The 23,400-nt window shown below is 40.6% G+C and overlaps 1 protein-coding gene across 1 annotated transcript in view; it reads right to left on the bottom strand.

Annotated features, from left to right (window-relative positions):
• The window catches only part of VPS53 (VPS53 subunit of GARP complex), a 269,084-nt gene that overhangs the window by 32,035 nt on the left and 213,649 nt on the right, over positions 1–23,400 (bottom strand). The gene's annotated exons all lie outside the window — the stretch shown is intronic.

The raw sequence follows: 23,400 nt of genomic DNA, 5'->3' as shown, positions 1-23,400 counted from the left end.
TATGCCTTTTTCTTCCTTTTTAAAAAATTTTTATTGATAAAATAACATACAAGCACATACATTCATTTTTCTCAAAATTAAAAAAAATATAGCAACATACAAACATGAACATCCTTACCATATTATCTTTCCATTCTTGGTATATACTCAATAACTCACAATATCATCACATAGTTGTATATTCATCAACATGATCATTTCTCAGAACATTTGCATTAATTCAGAAAAAGAAATAAAAAGAAAGTAAAATTCATACAATACCATACTCCTTAACCCTCCTCATTGATCATTAGCATTTCAATCTACTAAAGTTGTTTTAAAATTTGTTCTCCTTATTATTTATTTATTTTTAATCCTTATGTTTTACTCATCTCTCCATACTGCAGATAAAAGGAGCATTAGACACAAGATTTTCACAATCAAACAGTCACATTGCAAAAGCTATATCACTATACAACCTTCTTTAAGAAACATGGCTACTGGAACACAGCTCTACATTTTCAGGCAGTTCCCTCCAGCCTCTCTATTACACCTTAACTAAACAGGTGATATCTATAATGAGGAAGACTAATCTCCAGGATAACCTCTTGAATCTGTTCGAAATCTCTCAGCCATTGACACATTATTTTGTCTCATTTTTCTCTTCCTCCTTTTTGTTGAGAAGGTTTTCTCATTTCCTTGATGCTAAGTTCCAGCTCATTCTAGGATTCTGTCCCACATTGCCAGGAAGGTTTACACTCTTGGGAGTCATGTCCCATGCAGCGAGGGAGAGGGCAGTGAGTTTGCTTGATTTGTTGGCTGAGAGAGGCTACATCTGAGCAACAAAAGAGGTTCTCTGGGGGTGACTCTTAGGCCTAATTTTAAGCAGGCTTAGCCTATCCTTTGTGGGGGTAAGTTTCATATGAACAAACCCAAAGATTGATGGCTCGGCCTATTGCTTTGGTGGTCCCAACTACTTGTGAGAACATCAGGAATTTTACACATGGGGAAGCTGAATTTTTCCCCTTTCTCACCATACCCCCATGTGGACTATCACAGTCAGGTTCATGTGTCAACTTCACCACGTGGTGGTACCTGTTTGTCTGGTTGGTGAAGTACTGGCCTGTCTGTTGCTATGAGGACATTTCATAGAATTAAATCATGAGCATGTGGCTGCATCCACAGCTGATTCCATTTGTAATCAGTCAAGGGGGATGTCTTCTGCAATGAGTGATGCTTAATTTAATCACTGGAAGCCTTTTAAGGGGGAATCAGAAGAGACAGGCTCTCTTCCTGCTTTGGCCAGCGAGCCTCTCCTGTGGAGTCTGTCCAGACCCTCCATCAGAATCATCAGCTTCACAGCCTGTCCTACAGATTTTAGACTCTATGTTCCCACAGTTACGTGAGACAGTTTTATAATTTTTATATTTATGAATATTTCCTGTTGATTCGGTTTCTCTAGAAAACCCTAACTAATACAACTTGGTACCAGGATGGTTCATAAGAAACAATCTTTAAAATGGGTTTTTATTAATGGTTTTCTACTCTGACTGAACTCAAGGGCACTAAGGACTCTGATTGCCATAATCAGAATAAAACTGCCAATCCATGGAGTGAGTTGACAAAAGAAATTGTCAAAATATCACCATTTAATTCTTCTAATGCTTGGCTTGTATGAAGCCAGGCTCTGGGGGATAATGTTTTTGAAACCTTTATGGACTTTTGTAGAAATAAGAGGTATAGAGATGTTGGCTGGTTGTTAGATACACTGGACACATTAATGAGTGAAAGGGATGGGCTCAAGGCTTTAAACAAGAAGCTTAAGTGCCATCTGACAGATGTAGAAGTTTCTATGAGTGTCCTGAAGGAAAATCTTATTTTGTGTAGCCTCAGACTTGACATCTCTGAAATCAGACTCAGAATCTTATTGTTAAGAGTAGCAACTTTACAATGTAAACTGAAATCTCAATCTTGCATGGTGTCTGCCGTTACTAAAGTGAGGGCATTGATTAGAAAGGAGTGGGACCCTGAAAAATGGGGTGGCAATATAGAGACTGAAAATGATGTAGGGGGTGAGATGGAAACCCTAGGTCATGCTGAGTCTTCTCTAGATAACCTTGTAATAGTCTGCCCTGAGGACAAGGCTGCCTTACCACCAGCCTGCCTTGAGGAGTTGGCCACCCAACCTCCACCTGAAGGGATTAGCCCTCGAGTGATTAATCCTGTTTCACCAGATGAAACTGCAAATGAATGCCCTGAAGCAAATGGCGTGGAAGATATTTCTAATTCTTTTCATGATCCACCCCTACCACCCCTCATTTCTTCCAGACCTGTAACTAAACTAAAGTCCCAACAGGCCTCTAAAGGTGAGGTACAAAATATCACACATGAGGAGGTACGTTATACCCCAAAAGAACTGTGTGAGTTCATACAGACAGAAATCAGGGGAATATGTGTGGCGATGGATTTTAAGGGTGTGGGATAATGGTGGGAGGAATAGAAGGCTGGATCAGGCTGCATTTATTGATATTGGCCCACTAAGCAGAGATTCTGCATTCAATGTTATAGCTCAAGGGGTTAAAAAAGGCATTAACAGTTTGTTTGGATGGTTGGTTGAAACATGGATCAAAAGGTGGCCAACATTACCTGAGGTTGAAATGCCAGAACTGCCCTGGTATAATGTAGATGAGGGGATCCAAGGCTTAGAGAGATTGGAATGTTAGAGTGGATTTATCATGCAAAGCCTCTTATACCCCAGGAATGCCTGGAGGATGCACCTTTTACCAGAACAGCGAAAAATAAATTTGTGAGACTAGCGCCATAATCCCTGAAGAGCTCTGCAGTTGCACTTCTCTGTAGGTCAGATATTACTGTGTGAACTGTGGTCACTAAGTTGGAATCTTTAAGCACAATGTGGATGACTGGATTCCGAGTTGGCAGAAGCCAGGTGGCAGCACTTAATAGTCAAAGACAGGGTGGACGTGGCTATTATAAAAGACAGCAAACTCAAAGTAGTAGTCAAAATAATCTGATTGAGATTTGTGGCGTTGGCTAGTAAATCATGGGGTACCTAGAAATACAACAGATGGGCTGTCTACTGAATTCTTGTTCGAGCTATAAAAACAAGAGTTCTAGGTCAAATGAACAGAAGTCTAACTTGAATTACAAAAACATGGAGTCGTGGCCCCTTAATCAATTTCCAGACTTGAGACAGTTTACAGATCCAGAGCCCCTTGAATGAAGGGGAAGCCAGGCCCCTTTGGGGGAGAACCCTGTTATACTGCCACAAATTTATACTGTTAATCTTCCTTCAAGCCTTCCCCAAGGAGACTCACGGCCTTTTACCAGGGTACCTGTGCAGTGGGGAAAATGAAATGATCAGATATTTTGGGGATTATTAGACACTGGTTCAGAAATGACATTAATTCCAGGGAACCCAAAACATCATTCTGGTCCACCAGTCAGAGTGGAGGCTTATAGAGGCCAGGTGATTGATGGAGTTTTAGCTTAGGTCCGTCTCACAGTGGGGCGAGAGGGCCCCCAGACCTATTCTGCAGTTATTTTCCCGGCTCCAGAACGTATAATTGGAATAGACAAACTGAGCAACTGGCACACTCCCTACACTGGCTCTCTAACTTCTGCAGTGAGGGCTATTATGGTGGGAAAAGCCAAGTGGAAGCCACTAGAACTGCCCCTACCTAGCAAAATAGTAAATCAGAAGTAATACCAGATTCCTGGAGGGATTGCAGAGATTACTGCCACTCTTAAGGACTTGAAGGATTCAGGGGTGGTGATTCCCACCACATCCTCATTCAACTCTCCTATTTGGCCTGTGCAGAAAACAGATGGGTCTTGGAGGATGACAGTGGATTATCATAAGCTCAACCAGGTGGTAACTCCAATTGCAGCTGCTGTTCCAGATGTGGTATCATTGCTTGAGCAAATCAATACATTCCCTGGTACCTGGTACACAGCTATTGATCTGGCAAATGCTTTTTTCTCAATAGCTGTTAGTAAGGCCCATCAGAACAGTTTGCTCTCAGCTGGCAAGGTCAGCAATATACCTTCACTGTCCTACCTCAGGGGTATATCAACTCTCCAGCCCTACTGTCATAATCTTTCTGCAGGGATCTTGATTGTTTCTCCTTCCCACAAGACATCACACTGGTCCATTATATTGATGATATCATGTTGATTGAACCTAGTGACCAAGAAGTCGCAACTACTCTAGACTTATTGGTAAGGCATTTGCGTGTCAGAGGATGGGAGATAAATCCAACAAAAATACAGGGGCCTTCCACCTCAGTGAAATATCTAGGTGTCCAGTGGTGTGGGGCATGTCGAGATGTTCCTTCTAAGGTGAAGGATAAGTTGCTGCATCTGGGCCCCTCCTATGACCAAAAAAGAGGCACAATGCCTAGTGGGTCTCTTTTGATTTTGGTGACAACATATTCTTCATCTGGGTGTGCTACTCCGACCCATTTATTGAGTAACCAGAAAAGCTGCTAATTTTGAGTGGGGACCTGAACAAGAGGAGGTTCTACAACAGGCCCAGGTTGCTGTACAAGCTGCTCTGCCATTGGACCATATGATCCAGGAGATCAATGGTGCTGGAAGTGTCAATGGCAAAAGGATTCTGTGTGGAGCCTTTGGAAGGCCCCTATAGGAGAATCACAACGCAGACCCTTAGGATTTTGGAGCAAAGCCTTACCATCTGCTGCAGATAACTACTGTCCTTTTGAGAAGCAGCTTTTGACCTGCTACTGGGCCTTAGTAGAGACTGAACACTTAACCTTGGGCCACCAAGTTACCATGAGACCTGAGTTGCCAATCATGAGCTGGGTGTTGTCTGACCCACCAAGCCATAAAGTTGGGAAGGCGCAGCAGCACTCTATTGTAAAATGGAAATGGTATCTATGAGATAGGGCCAGGGCAGGTCCTGAAGGCACAAGTAAGTTACACGAGGAAGTGGCCCAGATGTCCATAGTCTCCATTCCTGCCACATTACCTTCTCTTTCCCAGACCAGAGCTATGGCCTCTTGGGGAGTTCCTTACACTGAATTGACTGCAGTAGAGAAAACGTGGGCCTGGTTTACAGATGGTTCAGCACAATACACAGGTACCACCAGAAAGTGGACAACTGCAGCACTACAACCCTTTTCTGGGGTATCCTTGAAGGACAGTTGTGAGGGGAAATCCTCCCAGTGGGCAGAACTTCGAGCAGTGCACCTGGTTGTTCATTTTGCTTGGAAGGAGAACTGGCCAGAGGTGCATTCATATACTGAGTCATGAGCTGTTGCTAATGGTTTGGCTGGATGGTCAGGGACTTGGAAAGACCATAATTGGAAAATTGGTGACAAAGAGGTCTAGGGAAGAGGAATGTGGATAGACCTTTCTGAGTGGGCTAAAAATATGAACATATTTGTGTCCCATGTGAATGCATACCAGAGGGTGACTTAAACTGAGGAAGATTTTAATAATCAAGTGGATAAGATGACCCATTCTGTGGATACCAGCCAGCCTCTTTCCCCAGCAACTCCTGTCATTGCCCAATGGGTTCATGAACAAAGTGGTCATGGTGGTAGGGATGGAGGTTATGCATGGGCTCAGCAACATGGACTTCCACTCACCAAGACTGACCTGGCTACAGCCACTGCTGAGTGCCCAACCTGCCAGCAGCAGAGACCCACACTTAGCCCCTGAAATGGCACCATTCCCCGAGGTGACCAGCCAGCTACATGGTGGCAGGTTGATTATGTTGGACCATTCCCTTCATAGAAGGGGCAGTGATTTGTTCTAAATCGAACAGACACAAACCCTGGATATAGGTTTGCTTTCCCTGCACGCAATGCTTCTGCCAAAACTACCATCTGTGGGCTTACAGAATGCCTTATCCATCATCATGGTATTCCACACAGCATTACTTCTGATCAAGGAACACACTTTACAGCAAATGAAGTGCAGAAATGGGCACATGCTCATGGAATTCTCTGGTCTTACCATGTTCCCCATCATCCAGAAGCAGCTGAATTGATAGAATGGTGGAATGGCCTTTTGAAAACTCAATTATGGTGCCAACTAGGTGGCAATACCTTGAAGGGCTGGGGTAATGTTCTCCAGGAAGCTGTATATGCTCTGAATCAGCATCCACTGTATGGTGCTGTTTCTTTCATAGCCAGGATCCATGCGTCCAGGAACTAAGGGGTGGAAACGGGAGTGCCACTACTCGCTATTACCCCTAGCGATCCACTAGGAAAATTTCTGCTTCCTATCCCTGCAACCCTAAGCTCTGCTGGTCTACAGGTTTTAGTTCCAAAAGGGGGACTGCTTCCACCAGGAGAAACAAGAATGATTCCATTGAACTGGAATCTAAGACTGCCACCTGGTCACTTTGGGCTACTCATGCCCTTGGATCAACAAGCCAAGAAGGGGATTACATTATTGGCTGGGTGACTGACACTGACTATCAGGGGGAAATAGGACTGCAACTACACAATGGAGGTAAAGAAGAGTTTTCCTGGAATATAGGAGATTCCCTAGGGCGTGTTTAAGTACTACCATGCCCTGTGATTAAAATCAATGGAAAACTGCAACAACCCAATCCCAGCAGGACTACCAATGGCTCTGAAACTTCAAGAATGAAGGTTTGGGTCACCCCGCCAGGCAAAGAGCAACAGCCAGCTGAAGTGCTTGCTGAGGGTAAAGGGAACATGGAACAGATAGTGGAAGAAGGCAGTGATAAATATGAACTACAACCATGTGATCAGTTACAGAAATGAGGGCTGTAATGCTGTTTTGTTTATGTTATACTATTTAAGTTGTAAGATATCAAGTTTAAGAATGAATTATATCCAAGGATTTGCCCCCTATTCTGGCGAGATATAATGTGTTTCCAGTTATATGCAGGACAGTTGAGTATTGTTAGGTGAAAGAAAAAATGTGTGTTTTATTGTTTTATATTTAGAAATTAGGTATGATTTAAAGTGATGTGTATAGCTGTCAAGTTGACAAGGGGTGGACTGTTACCGTCAGGTTCGCGTGTCAACTTGGCCAAACCTGTCTGTCTGGTTGGGCAACTGCTGGCCTGTCTGTTGCTATGAGGACATTTCATAGAATTAAATCATGATCATGTCGGCTGCATCCACAGCTGATTCCATTTGTGTAGAAGCCAATGGGAGTGTCCTCTGCAATGAATGATGCTTAATCTAATCACTGGAAGCCTTTTAAGGAGGATTCAGAAGACACAGGCTTTCTTCCTGCTTCAGCCAGTGAGCCTCTCCTGTGGAGTTCGTCCAGACCCTCCATCGGAATCATCAGCTTCACAGCCTGTCCTACAGATTTTAGACTCTATGTTCACACGGTTAAGTGAAACAGTTTTATAAGTTTTATATTTATGAATATTTCCTGTTGATTCTGCTTCTCTAGAAAACCCTAACTAATACAGGGATTTTGCAAATACTCTTTTATTCACTGTCCAAATCACTCTGGGATTTATCAGAGCATCACTCTGGATAAACCTACAAAATTTCATGCCCTATTCAATGTTCCATGTACTTATGGTGTTCAATTAAACTGTCCACATAAGTTATATTAGGAAATATACAGTCAAATTATAAATTTTGTACCAAATAAACATTTTTTGCTTTAGTCTTACATGTAGTAAAAGTTTTAAAATATGAATTACCATCTATTTTCAACACCCTGCAATACTGACATTTCTTTGTTCTTCCTCATGCAAAAACATTTTTATATTTGTACATTTAGTCACTGTCATTGCACACTCTAGGCATTCCTTGGTTATACTGTCTCAGTCTTTATCATCTATCTTTCTTTCTGGTTTCATTTGTGCTCCCAGCCATCCTTCCTCTATCATTCTCACATTCAGCTTCATTCGAAGTATTAACATTATTGTGCTACAGTTAAGAAGTATTGTGCTATCCATTTCTGAACTTTTACATTCAGTCTTGTTGCACAATCTGTATCTCTTCAGCTCCAATCATCCAATCTCTAATCTTTTTCAATCTCCAAATGGCCTCTGTTCTTTTCTTTTCTTTATTAAACATACAAACATACAAAAGCAAACATTCTTACCATACGATCATTCCATTCTACATATATAATCAGTAACTCACAATATCATCACATAGTTGTATATTCATCATCATGATCATTTCTTAGAACATATGCATCAATTCAGAAAAAGAAATAAAAACATGACAGAAAAAATCATACATTCCCCTTCCTTTCATTGATCACTAGCATTTTAATCTACTAAATTTGTTTTAACATTTGTTCCCCCTATTATTTATTTTTAATCCATATGTTTTACTCATTTGTCCAAACTGTAGATAAAAGGAGCATCAGATACAAGGTTTTCACAATCACACAGTCACATTGCGAAAGCTGTATCATTACACAATCTTCGTCAAGAAACATGGCTACTGGAACACAGCTCTACACTTTCAGGCAGTTCCCTCCAGCTTCTCCATTACACCTTAACTAAAAAGGTGATATCTATATTATGTGTAAGAATAACCTCCAAGATAACCTCTTGACTCTGCTTGGAATCTCTCAGCCATTGAGACTTTATTTTGTCTCATTTTGCTCTTCCCCCTTTTGGTCGAGAAGGTTTTCTCAATTCCTTGATGTTGAGTCCCAGCTCATTATAGGATGATGGCCTCTTTTCTTAACTGAAATTCTCCAAGTTCATTCATTAATGTTGGTTCATATCAGTGAGACCATACAGTATTTATCCTTTTGTTTCATGCTCAATCAGCATAATGTCCTCAAGGTCCATCCATGTTGTTACATGCTTCATGACTTTCTGTCTCACAGCTGCGTAGCATTCCACTGTATGTATATACCACAGCTTGTATAGCCATGTATCTGTTGATGGACATTTGGGCTGATTCCATCTCTTGGCAATTGTAAATAATGCTGCTGTAAACACTGGTGTGCAAATATCCGTTTGTGTGCTTGCCCTCAGGTCCTCTGAATAGGTATCTAGCAATGGTACTGCCAGATCATATGGCAATTCTATATTTAGCTTCCTGAGGAACCGCCAAATTGCCTTCCACAGCAGTTGTACCATTTGACATTCCCACCAACAGGGGATAAGTGTGTCTCTTTCTCCACATCCTCTCCAGTACTTGTCATTTTCTGTTTTATTTATAATGGCCATTCTGGTGGGTGTGAGATGATATCTCATTGTGGTTTTTGATTTGCATTTTCCTAATAGCCAGGGAGACGGAGCATCTTTTCATGTGCTTTCTAGACTTTTATATTTCCTCTTCCAAGAAGTGTCTGTTCATGCCTTTTGCCTATTTTGTAATTCGGCTGTTTGTCTTTTTGTTGTTGAGTTGAACAATTTCTTTATATATTCTGGATACTAAACCTTTACCTGTTATATCATTTCCAAATATTGTCTTCCATTATGTAGGCTGTCTTTTTACTTTCTTGACAGAGTTCTTTGATGCACAAAAGTGTTTTATTTTGAGGAGTTCCCATTTATCTATTTCTTTCTTCAGTGTTCATGCTTTGGGTGTAAGATCTAGGAAACTCTTATTATAAGATTTATAAGATATTTCTCTACATTTTCTTCTAAAAGTTTTACGGTCTTAGATCTAATGTTTAGGTCTTTGATCCATTTTGAGTTAATGTGTTGGATATTAGTATAGTTACTCCTGCTCTTTTCTGATTGTCATTTGCATGAAATATCTTTTCCCAACCTTTCACTTTCAACCTATGTTTATCCTTGGGTTTAAAATGTGTAGACAGCATATAGATGGGTCCTGTTTTTAAATCCATTCTGACAGTTTGTGTCTTTTGATTGGGGAGTTTAATCCATCGACATTTAGTGTTATTACTGTGTGGGTAGTACTTTCTTCTACCATTTGCCTTTTGGATTTTATATGTCACATCTAATTTTTCTTCTTTTTACCTTTACTCATAGTCTTCATTTCTACACTCTTCTCCACACCTCCTCTTCTGTCTTTTTGTATCTGTCCCTAGTGTTCCCTTTAGTATATCTTGCAGAGCAGGTCTCTTGGTCACAAATTCTCTCCGTGATTTTTTGTCTGACAATGTTTTAATTTCTCCCTTATTTTTGAAGGACAATTTTGCTGGATATAGAATTCTTGGTTGGCAGCTTTTCTCTTTTAGTAATTTAAATATTTCATCCCACTGTATCCTCACCTCCATGGTTTCTGCTGAGAATTCTATTAATAGTCTTATTGGGCTTTCCTTGTATGTGATGGATTGCTTTTCTTTTGCTGCTTTCAAGATCTCTCTTTCTCTTTGACCTCTGACATTTTGATTAGTAAGTGTCTTGGAGTAAGTCTATCTGGATCTATTCTCTACACTGCACTTCTTGGATCTGTAATTTTAAGTCTTTCATAAGAGTTGGGAAATTTTCAGTGATAATTTCCTCCTTTAGTTTTTCTCCTTCTTTTCTCTTTCTGGGACACCCACAACCTGTATATTCATGTACTTCATATTGTCATTCAATTCCCTGAGTCCCTGCTCATATTTTTCCATTTTTTCCCTATATTTTCTTTTGCTTATCGGATTTCTGATGTTTGGTCCTCCAGTTCACTAACCCTATGTTCTGCCTCTCGAAATCTAACATTGTAGGTCTCCATTGTTTTTTTCATCTCTTCTACTGTGTCTTTCATTTCCATAAGTTCTGTGATTTGTTTTTTCAGACTTTCGATTTCTTCTTTTTTTTCATTCCTTGCCTTCTTTATATCCTCCTTCAATTCATTGATTTGATTTTTTTTTTTTTTTTTAAAGGAAAGACAGAGAGAAGGAAGGAAGGATAGAAGGAAGGAAGGAAGGAAGAAAGGGAAACATTTTTAAACATTTTCTTGTTTTATTGTATTCTGTTTCTCCGTTTTTGTTACATGGGCTGGGGCCGGGAATCGAACCGAGGTCCTCCGGCATAGCAGGCAAGCACTTTGCCCGCTGAGCCACCGCGGCCCGCCCCTGATTTGATTTTTGATGAGGTTTTCCATGTCTGTTTGTATATTCCAAATTAATTGTTTCAACTCCTGTATCTCACTTGAATTGCTGGTTTGTTCCTTTGACTGGGCCATATCTTCAATTTTTCTAGCGTGATTTGCTATTTTTTGCTGGTGTCTAGGCATTTAATTACCTTAATTAGTTTATTCTGGAGATTGCTTTCACTTGTTTTACCTAGGGTTTTCTTGCTGGATGAATTTTTTTTCTGTTCTTTGACATTCAGTTCAGCTTTTTCTGGACCTCTAGCTTAGGTTTGTTTAACAGAGAAATTTTCAGTTCTTGTTTTCTTGTTTCTTGCCCTGCCTCTATGGTGCCTTTTTTTTTTTTTTTTTTTTTTTTTTTTTTGTCTACCTTAGTAAGGTCTACTTAGTATTACAGACCCCAGTCAGATTTTTCCAGACCAGACTGGCCTCTTCTCAGGAGGAAAGAATCACCTATATCAGTTTTCCCTGAGGGTGAGACCTAGCAGGTTGAAAGAGTTTCCTATGAAACCTCTAGACTCTGTATTGTTCCTATCCTACTCAGTATGTGGCTTTGTCTGCCTGCAGGTCCCACCAGCATAAAGTGATATGGTGCCTTTAACTTCAGCAGACTCTCCCTGCTGGAGGCGTGGTTGAGACAGATGAGAAGTTGTATGCTGGCTTTAATTGCTTCAGTTTTCCAAACCCTGGGGTCTGAATTCCTTAAGGGAGGGATTCCACCTGAGCTGGGCCCCACCCCTCTCCTGGGGAAGGCACAGCCTCCAGGGAATGAGCTCCTTTCACTTGACTGGCCTGTCTCTCAGACAAGCTTAATTCCACCTTTGCCTGGGGCAGCTGGAGCCTGAGAAGCCTTGCAGTTGTATCCAAAGAGTAGTCAAGCCATAGAAACACAGGCACAAAGAAAAAAAAAAAAGAAAGGAAAAGAAAAGAAAATCCTTTTTAGAGCAGGACCCCGTACCTCAGGTTTGCCAATCAAGAGCTTAAGTTGGTATATTACTCTATGTGTCTCCAGGTCCTATGTACTCCCTTCTTTCTTTCAGGGTCCAGACCCTTTAATGTATTTTGTGCTGTCCAATCCAAAAAAACCTCTGTTTTTTTTTTTTTTTTTTCTGTCATCCCTGTCCCCTCTGCACTGGGGCAAAAACTAGCAACCTCTGCTTTTACTCAGGTTCAGCTGAGCTGGGGGTCTATCTTTAGTAGTCAGAATTTGTTAATTAATTCCACAATTGGAGCTTGGTTGAGATCAGTCCCTTGCTATTAGTAAAGTCTCTTTCCTTTCTCCTCTGGGAAGCAGCCTATGGGGGAAGGGAGTGTCCACTGTGGCTTGGGGAACTCACGGTTCTGGGTGCGCTTGCAGCTGGTCCAGCTTGTCCAGAATGGGATATGTTGTGTGTTCGGTTACTGATGTTGCCTTAGCAGTTTTTCTGTATTGTTCCTGGCTATTTACTAGCTGCTTTTCAGGATGAACAAACTTTCACACCCCAGTAAGCCGCCATCTTGGACCTACCTCTAGTTTATACCTTTTAAGTAAACTGGGAGGAGTTCAGGATTTTCTACAAAGGAAACTAGAAATGATACATGGTGGGAAGTTTGCTTCAAAATAATCTGGGGTGGAGGCAGTGGATGAAGTATATCTAAAACAAGATTAATGAAGCTCAGTGATGGCTACATGGGATTCATTATGCTATTCTCTCTACTTATGTACAATTTGAAAATTTCCATAACAAAATTTTTAAAAAGGCCCATGTGTACAATCTTATTTCCCTAAAACCTTTAGGATTATGTTAGGAGTTTAATAAAGGAAAAGGAGAGAGGATCTTTGCAAGAGGCAGACCAGTAAATAAGACAGTGTCAGGGGAACAGGGCAGGAAAGAGGCGCTGTGGACTGTGTGGACGACAGGGGAAGAGGGGAGGAACTCACTGAGAGGACTCATGTGACTTCACGGACCAAGACCTGTTTTGGCTCAGGTACTATCAACCTGAGGAGAATGAGGGGAGATACTCTGAAAAACTTCACTTTTTAAAGCAAGTGGCATTTAGTAGCATTAGATTCCGGAAAATAGAAAGAGAAGCAATGCTGTGGTGCCTTTTCCTCCAAGGGTATATATAGGAGAATGGGGGCAGTGTCAGTTCCTGGTCTGCCCGGAAACTGGCAGGATTGGGGAGTATGATCCTGAAAAGAGTGGGAATGTGCCTGGGTTCTGCTGAATCAGCCTGACAGAACAGTGCTGGACTGGCTGTTAAAAAGATCATAAGCCAACCACAAATCATATAATGTATTCATAGAAGGAAGTCAGTACTCTGAGGCCTTTATGTCTCTGGCAAGAAAATGCTATTTTTACAGAACTCTTGGGGAAAGAAAAAATTCAATACTGAGAGAGCTTGTTTAAAAGAATTACATTGTACATGGATGATTCCCCAGCTCCTGGGAAGCTCAAATGACTATGCTTATGTTTCTCCAAATGAACAGATATTTACATTCTAGAAGCTTTAGATATGTGTAAGCACAGAACCACAGAAAAGCAGGAAGGGACCTTCACACATTTTCATTTTACAATTAAGAAAACTCAGGTCCTGAGGCATAAGAGCCTTCTGCAAAGTCTCATAAGAAGACTCCAGATAGAAAACAAGTCTCTTTAATTTTTAATTGGGAAAAAAAGAGAAACAAACAATGGAAAAACAGTACAAAGATCTACTATGAACAGACAACATTCTAACACTCTAGTTACGTGTAATGTTTTTGTCATTATCTTTTATCTTATTCAAGAGGCTTCTTTTTCCAACTTCAAGATTTGAATCACCCAAATATTGAGCATCCTAGGTAATTTTAATGAGTTCATCAGGGTGAGGTCAAAACTGACAGATGCTATCAATGCCTCTACTTCATCGTCTTTTCCCCAGCTGCAAAAATACCTGAATGTCCTGGGTAGATATGGTAGACAGAGTGGGGAGCTTGATGCCCCCACTCTCCAACCGACACAAAGCTCTTCAACAGTAATGGTAACTGTTTCTCTTGGCAGAATCTTATATTTCAAAATCTCAGAACAGTTTATAAACAATTATCTACATATTACAATTCTCCATTAATAAAAGAAGGCCACAAAAGGAGGTGGTGACATGTCCCACCACTGTTTATGAAGCAACTCTCAAACAAGAATGAGTGTGGGCCTTGGGATTTGTTCAAGTTCACACTGGTTATATATATACATGACTATCCATGTCAGGGTGTGTGCAAAATTAGAATAAATGTGAAATATCTAATTTACTTTAGTCAGTTATGCCTTTGTTGGTTAAGTTAAAAGAAGTACTGACAAAGTCAAGCAAAATCATAATTTTAAATTTGTCAGCTTAATGAAGTAAGAGAGTGCTTAAAAGTACTGGAGAACAATGAAAGTTGATAGTACTTTTACTATTTTTTTAATTAATTAATTTTTTTATTAATTAACGGAAAAAAAAAAGAAATTAACCCAACATTTAGAAATCATACCATTCTACATATGCAATCAGTAATTCTTAACATCATCACATAGATGCATGATCATCGTTTCTTAGTACATTTGCATCGGTTTAGAAGAACTAGGAACACAACAGAAAAAGATATAGAATGTTAATATAGAGAAAAAAATAAAAGTAATAATAATAGTAAAACCAAAAACAAAACAAACAAAAAAAACAACCAGACAGATAAAAACAAACAAAAAACAAAACAAAACAACAACAAAAAAAACCTATAGCTCAGATGCAGCTTCATTCAGTGTTTTAACATGATTACTTTACAATTAGGTATTATTGTGTTGTCCATTTTAGAGTTTTTGTATCTAGTCCTGTTGCACAGTCTGTATCCCTTCAGCTCCAATTACCCATTATCTTACCCTGTTTCTAACTCCTGCTGGACTCTGTTACCAATGACATATTCCAAGTTTATTCTCGAATGTCGGTTCACATCAGTGGGACCATACAGTATTTGTCTTTTAGTTTTTGGCTAGACTCACTCAGCATAATGTTCTCTAGGTCCATCCATGTTATTACATGCTTCATAAGTTTATCCTGTCTTAAAGCTGCATAATATTCCATCGTATGTATATACCAGTTTGTTTAGCCACTCGTCTGTTGATGGACATTTTGGCTGTTTCCATCTCTTTGCAATTGTAAATAACACTGCTACAAACATTGGTGTGCAAATGTCCGTTTGCGTCTTTGCCCTTAAGTCCTTTGAGTAGATTCCCAGCAATGGTATTGCTGGGTCGTATGGCAATTCTATATTCAGCTTTTTAAGGAACCGCCAAACTGCCTTCGACAGTGGTTGCACCATTTGACATTCCCACCAACAGTGGATAAGTGTGCCTCTTTCTCTGCATCCTCTCCAGCACTTGTCATTTTCTGTTTTGTTGATAATGGCCATTCTGGTGGGTGTGAGATGATATCTCATTGTGGTTTTGATTTGCATTTCTTTAATGGCCAGGGACATTGAGCATCTCTTCATGTGCCTTTTGGCCATTTGTATTTCCTCTTCTGAGAGGTGTCTGTTCAAGTCTTTTTCCCATTTTGTAATTGGGTTGGCTGTCTTTTTGTTGTTGAGTTGAACAATCTCTTTATAAATTCTGGATACTAGACCTTTATCTGATATGTCGTTTCCAAATATTGTCTCCCATTGTGTAGGCTGTCTTTCTACTTTCTTGATGAAGTTCTTTGATGCACAAAAGTGTTTAACTTTGAGAAGCTTCCATTTATTTATTTCCTTCTTCAGTGCTCTTGCTTTAGGTTTAAGGTCCATAAAACCGCCTCCGATTGTAAGTTTCATAAGATATCTCCCAACATTTTCCTCTAACTGTTTTATGGTCTTAGACCTAATGTTTAGATCTTTAATCCATTTTGAGTTAACTTTTGTATAGGGTGTGAGATATGGGTCCTCTTTCATTCTTTTGCATATGGATATCCAGTTCTTTAGGCACCATTTATTGAAGAGACTGTTCTGTCCCAGGTGAGTTGGCTTGACTGCCTTATCAAAGATCAAATGTCCATAGATGAGAGGGTCTATATCTGAGCACTCTATTAGATTCCATTGGTCGATATATCTATCTTTATGCCAATACCATGCTGTTTTGACTACTGTGGCTTCATAATATGCCTTAAAGTCAGGCAGTGCGAGACCTCCAGCTTCGTTTTTTTTCCTCAAGATGTTTTTAGCAATTCGGGACACCCTGCCCTTCCAGATAAATTTGCTTATTGGCTTTTCTATTTCTGAAAAATAAGTTGTTGGGATTTTGATTGGTATTGCATTGAATCTGTAAATCAATTTAGGTAGGATTGACATCTTAACTATATTTAGTCTTCCAATCCATGAACACGGTATGCCCTTCCATCTATTTAGGTCTTCTGTGATTTCTTTTAACAGTTTTTTGCAGTTTTCTTTATATAGGTTTTTTGTCTCTTTAGTTAAATTTATTCGTAGGTATTTTATTCTTTTAGTTGCAATTGTAAATGGGATTCGTTTCTTGATTTCCGCCTCAGCTTGTTCATTACTAGTGTATAGAAATGCTACAGATTGTTGAATGTTGATCTTGTAACCTGCTACTTTGCTGTACTCATTTATTAGCTCTAGTAGTTTTGTTGTGGATTTTTCCGGGTTTTCGACGTATAGTATCATATCGTCTGCAAACAGTGATAGTTTTACTTCTTCCTTTCCAATTTTGATGCCTTGTATTTCTTTTTCTTGTCTAATTGCTCTGGCTAGAACCTCCAACACGATGTTGAATAATAGTGGTGATAGTAGACATCCTTGTCTTGTTCCTGATCTTAGGGGGAAAGTTTTCAATTTTTCCCCATTGAGAATGATATTAGCTGTGGGTTTTTCATATATTCCCTCTATCATTTTAAGGAAGTTCCCTTGTATTCCTATCTTTTGAAGTGTTTTCAACAGGAAAGGATGTTGAATCTTGTCAAATGCCTTCTCTGCATCAATTGAGATGATCATGTGATTTTTCTGCTTTGATTTGTTGATATGGTGTATTACATTAATTGATTTTCTTATGTTGAACCATCCTTGCATACCTGGGATGAATCCTACTTGGTCATGATGTATAATTCTTTTAATGTGTTGTTGGATACGATTTGCTAGAATTTTATTGAGGATTTTTGCATCTATATTCATTAGAGGGATTGGTCTATAGTTTTCTTTTTTTGTAATATCTTTGCCTGGTTTTGGTATGAGGGTGATGTTGGCTTCATAGAATGAATTAGGTAGCTTTTCCTCCACTTCAATTTTTTTGAAGAGTTTGAGGAGAGTTGGTACTAGTTCTTTCTGGAATGTTTGGTAGAATTCACATGTGAAGCCGTCTGGTCCTGGACTTTTCTTTTTAGGAAGCTTTTGGATGACTAATTCAATTTCTTTACTTGTGATTGGTTTGTTGAGGTCATCTATTTCTTCTTGAGTCAAAGTTGGTTGTTCATGTCTTTCCAGGAACCCGTCCATTTCATCTAAATTGTTGTATTTATTAGTGTAAAGTTGTTCATAGTATCCTGTTATTACCTCCTTTATTTCTGTGAGGTCAGTAGTTATATCTCCTCTTCCATTTCTGATCTTATTTATTTGCATCCTCTCTCTTCTTCTTTTTGTCAATCTTGCTAATGGCCCATCAATCTTATTGATTTTCTCATAGAACCAACTTCTGGTCTTATTGATTTTCTCTATTGTTTTCATGTTTTCAATTTCATTTATTTCTGCTCTAATTTTTGTTATTTCTTTCCTTTTGCTTGCTTTGGGGTTAGTTTGCTGTTCTTTCTCCAGTTCTTCCAAGTGGACAGTTAATTCCTGCATTTTTGCCTTTTCTTCTTTTCTGATATAGGCATTTAGGGCAATAAATTTCCCTCTTAGCACTGCCTTTGCTGCGTCCCATAAGTTTTGATATGTTGTGTTTCCATTTTCATTCACCTCGAGGTATTTACTAATTTCTCTTGCAATTTCTTCTTTGACCCACTCGTTGTTTAAGAGTGTGTTGTTGAGCCTCCACGTATTTGTGGATTTTCTGGCACTCTGCCTATTATTGATTTCCAACTTCATTCCTTTATGATCCGAGAAAGTGTTGTGTATGATTTCAATCTTTTAAAATTTGTTAAGACTTGCTTTGTGACCCAGCATATGGTCTATCTTTGAGAATGATCCATGAGCACTTGAGAAAAAGGTGTATCCTGCTGTTGTGGAATGTAATGTCCTATAAATGTCTGTTAAGTCTAGCTCATTTATAGTAATATTCAGATTTTCTATTTCTTTATTGATCCTCTGTCTAGATGTTCTGTCCATTGATGAGAGTGGGGAATTGAAGTCTCCAACTATTATGGTATATGTGTCTATTTCCCTTTTCAGTGTTTGCAGTGTATTCCTTACGTATTTTGGGGCATTCTGGTTCGGTGCGTAAATATTTATGATTGTTATGTCTTCTTGTTTAATTGTTCCTTTTATTAGTAGATAGTTTCCTTCTTTGTCTCTTTTAACTGTTTTACATTTGAAGTCTAATTTGTTAGATATTAGTATAGCCACTCCTGCTATTTTCTGGTTGTTATTTGCATGAAATATCTTTTCCCAACCTTTCACTTTCAACCTATGTTTATCTTTGGGTCTAAGATGTGTTTCCTGTAAATAGCATATAGAAGGATCCTGTTTTTTAATCCATTCTGCCAATCTATGTCTTTTGATTGGGGAATTCAGTCCATTAACATTTAGTGTTATTACTGTTTGGATAATATTTTCCTCTACCATTTTGCCTTTTGTATTATATATATCATATCTGACTTTCCTTCTTTCTAAACTCTTCTCCATACCTCTCTCTTCCGTCTTTTTGTATCTGACTCTAGTGCTCCCTTTAGTATTTCTTGCAGAGCTGGTCTCTTGGTCACAAATTCTCTCAGTGACTTTTTGTCTGAGAATGTTTTAATTTCTCCCTCATTTTTGAAGGACAATTTTGCTGGATATAGGAGTCTTGGTTGGCAGTTTTTCTCTTTTAGTAAATTAAATATATCATCCCACTGTATTCTAGCCTCCATGGTTTCTGCTGAGAAATCTACACATAGTCTTACGTGTAGACTTCTCTATATGTACAAGGGAAATACAATGGGTTTCCCTTGTATGTGATGGATTGTTTTTCTCTTGCTGCTTTCAAGATCCTCTCTTTCTCTTTGACCGCTGACATTCTAACTAGTAAGTGTCTTGGAGAACACCTATTTGGGTCTAATCTCTTTGGGGTGCGCTGCACTTCTTGGATCTGTAATTTTAGGTCTTTCATAAGAGTTGGGAAGTTTTCAGTGATAATTTCTTCCATTAGTTTTTCTCCTCCTTTTCCCTTCTCTTCTCCTTCTGGGACACCCACAACACATATATTTGTGCGGTTCATATTGTCCTTGAGTTCCCTGATACCCTGTTCAAATTTTTCCATTCTTTTCCTGATAGTTTCTGTTTCTTTTTGGAATTGAGATGTTCCATCCTCCAAATCACTAATTCTATCTTCTGTCTCTTTAAATCTATCATTGTAGGTATCCATTGTTTTTTCCATCTTTTCTACTTTATCCTTCACTTCCATAAGTGCTGTGATTTGTTTTTTCAGTTTTTCTATTTCTTCTTTTTGTTCAGCCCATGTCTTCTTCATGTCCTCCCTCAATTTATTGATTTTGTTTTTGAAGAGGTTTTCCATTTCTGTTCGTATATTCAGCATTAGTTGTCTCAGTTCCTGTACCTCATTTGAACTATTGGTTTGTTCCTTTGACTGGGCCATATTTTCAATTTTTTGAGCGTGATCCATTATCTTCTGTTGGCGTCTGGGCATTTAGTCAGATTTCCCTGGGTGCTGGACCCAACAATTTGGAAGATTTTTCTGTGAAATCTTTGGGATCTGTTTTTCTTATCCTGCCCAGTAGGTGGCGCTCGTGGCACACATTTGTCTGCGGTCCCACCAGTAAAAGGTGCTGTGGGTCCTTTAACTTTGGAAAACTCTCGCTGTCGGGGAGATTCGCCAGCTGAAGCGGCTTGGAAGAGTGCCAGCCGGCCCAGGGTTCGAACGCGGGGAGGGTCGCCGGCCGCCGCAGCCTGGGAGAGCGCCCGTCCGAATTTCCTAGTCGGCCTGGGGCGCCAAGCGTGGCGGGAGGGCGCCAGCTGCCGCGGCCCGCCCGGGAGAGTGCACCGTTCCCGGGGTGTCACGTGTTTGGAAGGGGCCCCCCCCCCCCGTCACCGTTCTCCGCGACCTGGGGATTTCCGATCCAATTCTCTCAGTTGGTCCGGGGGGCCATGCGCGGTGTGGGCGCCAGCCGCCGCGGCTTGAGGGGACCGCCTGTCCAATTCTCCCAGCCGGCCCAGGAAGGGGGAAGGGAGGAACTCAGGCCGGTTGCTGCCCCGCCCGGTGAAGCCCGCGCCCCTCGGTGATCTCACTGGAGCGGGTTCTCTCAGCCAGTCAGCCGTTCCAGGATGGGGTACGCTGTCTTTTTGATCTCTGTCGTGGCTCTGGGAGCTGTTCTGTATTGTTTCTACTCCCCTAGTAGCTGTTCTGGAGGAGGAACTAAGATCTGCGCGTCTTACTAAGCCGCCATCTTCTCTGGTAGTCCATACTTTTTGCTTTTGTTTATTTTTGTTAGATCCCAGAACTCAAGGAAATCTGTCATATCACTAGCTGGACACAAACCTTCAGCCGCCTGCCTGGCACATCTTTCCCTTCCGAGATGCGTGACTGCCCACAGCTTGTTTAGGGGCCACAGTCTCACCCTCAGAGGGGCACACTCCTCGGAGGCAAGGGCCTTGTGGGCCTCTCCCACCACCCAGGAGGCAGCCACTTCCCCAAACTCGGTCCCTTGGCTTGCACTGTCCGCGTGCGGCGCCACTTTTACTATTTTTAAAAAATTTCTTCCATGAGGAAGATATATTTAGCATTGTTTCTGCCTTGTCATTGCCTCAGATGGTCTGATGCTTAATGCCATCCTAGATGACCTAAAGTTTGGGCTGAAGCTTGAATTGCCCAAGACATCTACGTTTTAGGACCTACTGTGTGCAGGTCTCTATGCCTGGCACTGTTATATACATAGTTTTGTTTACTATTTAAGCATACTATAATTCAGTTCTCACAAAAATTTTGTAGATAAGCTCAGAAAAGCTCAGAGGTTAGATAGTTTGCTCACAGTCACACAGCTGATAAATGGTAGATCAGGGACAACCCAGGTATGTCTAAAGCCAAAGCATCATACCAGGCTGTTTTACAGACATTTGTAAAAGCAAAATAAAATAAAATAAAATAAAATAACTGGACCTTAGTTCAAGACAAACCTTGTTTCACAAGAAGAGGCTAATGAAATACATAGTAATCAAGCAAATGTCTCTTTCAAAAATGGAAACAAACAGTAGCTTGCACTTGAAGACTAAATTAAACATCATGAAAGGCTATCAGTAGAAATATGACTCCAAGTTTTCCCAGTAAATTTTGCATTTGCCATTTGAAGTTAACCCTTCCACACTTACAGTTTCTCCCTTTGTCCTAGCGTTTTTTTTTTTTTTTTTTTTGAGGGGGGGAGGAGAAAATGTGGGGGGGAGTTAGGGGAAGATTTGAATGCCAAATGGCATTCAACCGGTACTATATAAACAAAAGGGAAAACAGTTTGCAATAGAAGTTATAACTAAGATACAGGGTTGACAGAAACAACAAGCAAGGAAACAATAAAGATGCTCAGAGCCTCACCAGTGCCCAGGGTTTCTCATGCCAGAGGAGGGCCTGTAAGGTCTGTGTGGACACTTCCCAGGGAGCCTAGGGGAGATAATCTCACTTCCTCGAGAAAGCCCCTCATGGCAGAGAATTCTGATCAGTCCATTCATCAAGAACAGGGTGCCACAACTAGCTTACTATGGAGCTTAGGTTTTTGTTTTTTTTTTTCCTGTTGCTATATGAGACTTGGAAAAGAGTAGATCTCTCGAGAAACTAAATTTCCTCAACTAAAAATTTTAATCCCCTTCTATTCATTTTGATCACTGGATTAGAGATGTATGAGCACAGACTCAGGCATGCATACTCTGGGAATACTTGAGGCAATCAGAGTCTGGCGTTATGGCTTAGGTGTCTGTACCATGGGTCCCACGGGACAGCCCTCATGCAGTCAGGGACACACAGGACAAGCCTGCAGCACACACTGAATCCAGTGCTTGTCCGGGCTGCTTTTACTCAAGGAACAAGCAATTGTTACATGTATTGGTACCTTCTGCATGCACAGCCCTGGACCAAGCACTGTGTGGGGAATAAAAAGGGGTAATAAACATTTATTAAGCACCTGGCTAAGCCCCAAGTACTACATTTGACACGTTCACATAACTCACTGCTTATAACAATGCAGTGGAGTAGGTATTATTACTCCTGCTTTATAAGTGATAAGACAGACTTGAAGATACTCCTCCCCCACAGGCATCACAGGCTGGTTCCCCAAGGGGAAAGTAAACAGACCCTACTAGGAGCAAGGAAGTTTGCTTAACTGAGCTCCAATTGCAGAATTAATGAACAAATTCGCTGCTGAAAACAGGGCCAAAGCACAGATAAACTTGGAGTAAGCACTAAAAGAACCAAGAGTTTTCACCCTGGCAGAGAGGGGGTGGGGCTGATGGAAAAAAAAAATAGAGGCTTTCTGAGTTGAACAGCACAAAATACTGGAAAAGGGATAGTACAAAGAAAAGTGGGTACTCAGAACCTGGGGACACAGAGCTGTGTTTCAACTTCAGCTCTTGATTGGCAAACCTTGGGAGCTGGGGTCTGGCTCTGAAAAGGCTTTCAACCTTTCCCCCACCTTTTTTCAACTTCTTAACAGTTTATTAGATAGAACTGGGAACACTCACAGGCTTCAGCACTGCCCCAGGCAAGGGTGGAATTAAGGCATTTCTGAGAGACAAAGTAAATAGGTAAAGAGGGACAATTTCCTAAAGGGTGTATCTTTCCCAAGAAAAGGGGGACAGGGCCCAGCTCAAGTGGCAGCCCTCCTTCAGGGAATTCAGTCCCCAGGGCTGGAAAAAAGAAGCAAACCAAGCCTTCCTTCTTCCTCAGCCTCTGTCTTGCCACACCACTGACAAGGAGAGGCTGTTGAAATTAGGGGCCCCACACAATTTTACACTGTGGGAAGCTACATGCAGACAAGCTCCACATGTTGGGCAGGATAGGAAAAACACAGAGCCTAGACGCTTCATAGGAAAGTCTGACAACCTGCTGGGTCTCATCCTCAGGGAAACCTGATACTGGCTACTCTCTCCTCCTGAGACCTGGGCTTGTCTGGTCTGGGAAAATCTGACTTGGGCAAGCATACCTGAGGAGACCCAGCTCAAAAAAAAAAAAAAAAAAAAAAGGTTCCATATAGGCAGGGCAATAAGCAGAAAAACAAGAGCTGAAAAATTCTGATCAGTTAAACACAACCTATG

This window comes from Tamandua tetradactyla, chromosome 6 (assembly GCF_023851605.1).
Source record: "Tamandua tetradactyla isolate mTamTet1 chromosome 6, mTamTet1.pri, whole genome shotgun sequence".
NCBI lineage: Eukaryota > Metazoa > Chordata > Mammalia > Pilosa > Myrmecophagidae > Tamandua > Tamandua tetradactyla.
The sequence above is the reverse complement of the archived record's forward strand: the minus strand, read 5'-3'. Positions and strand labels throughout refer to the sequence as shown.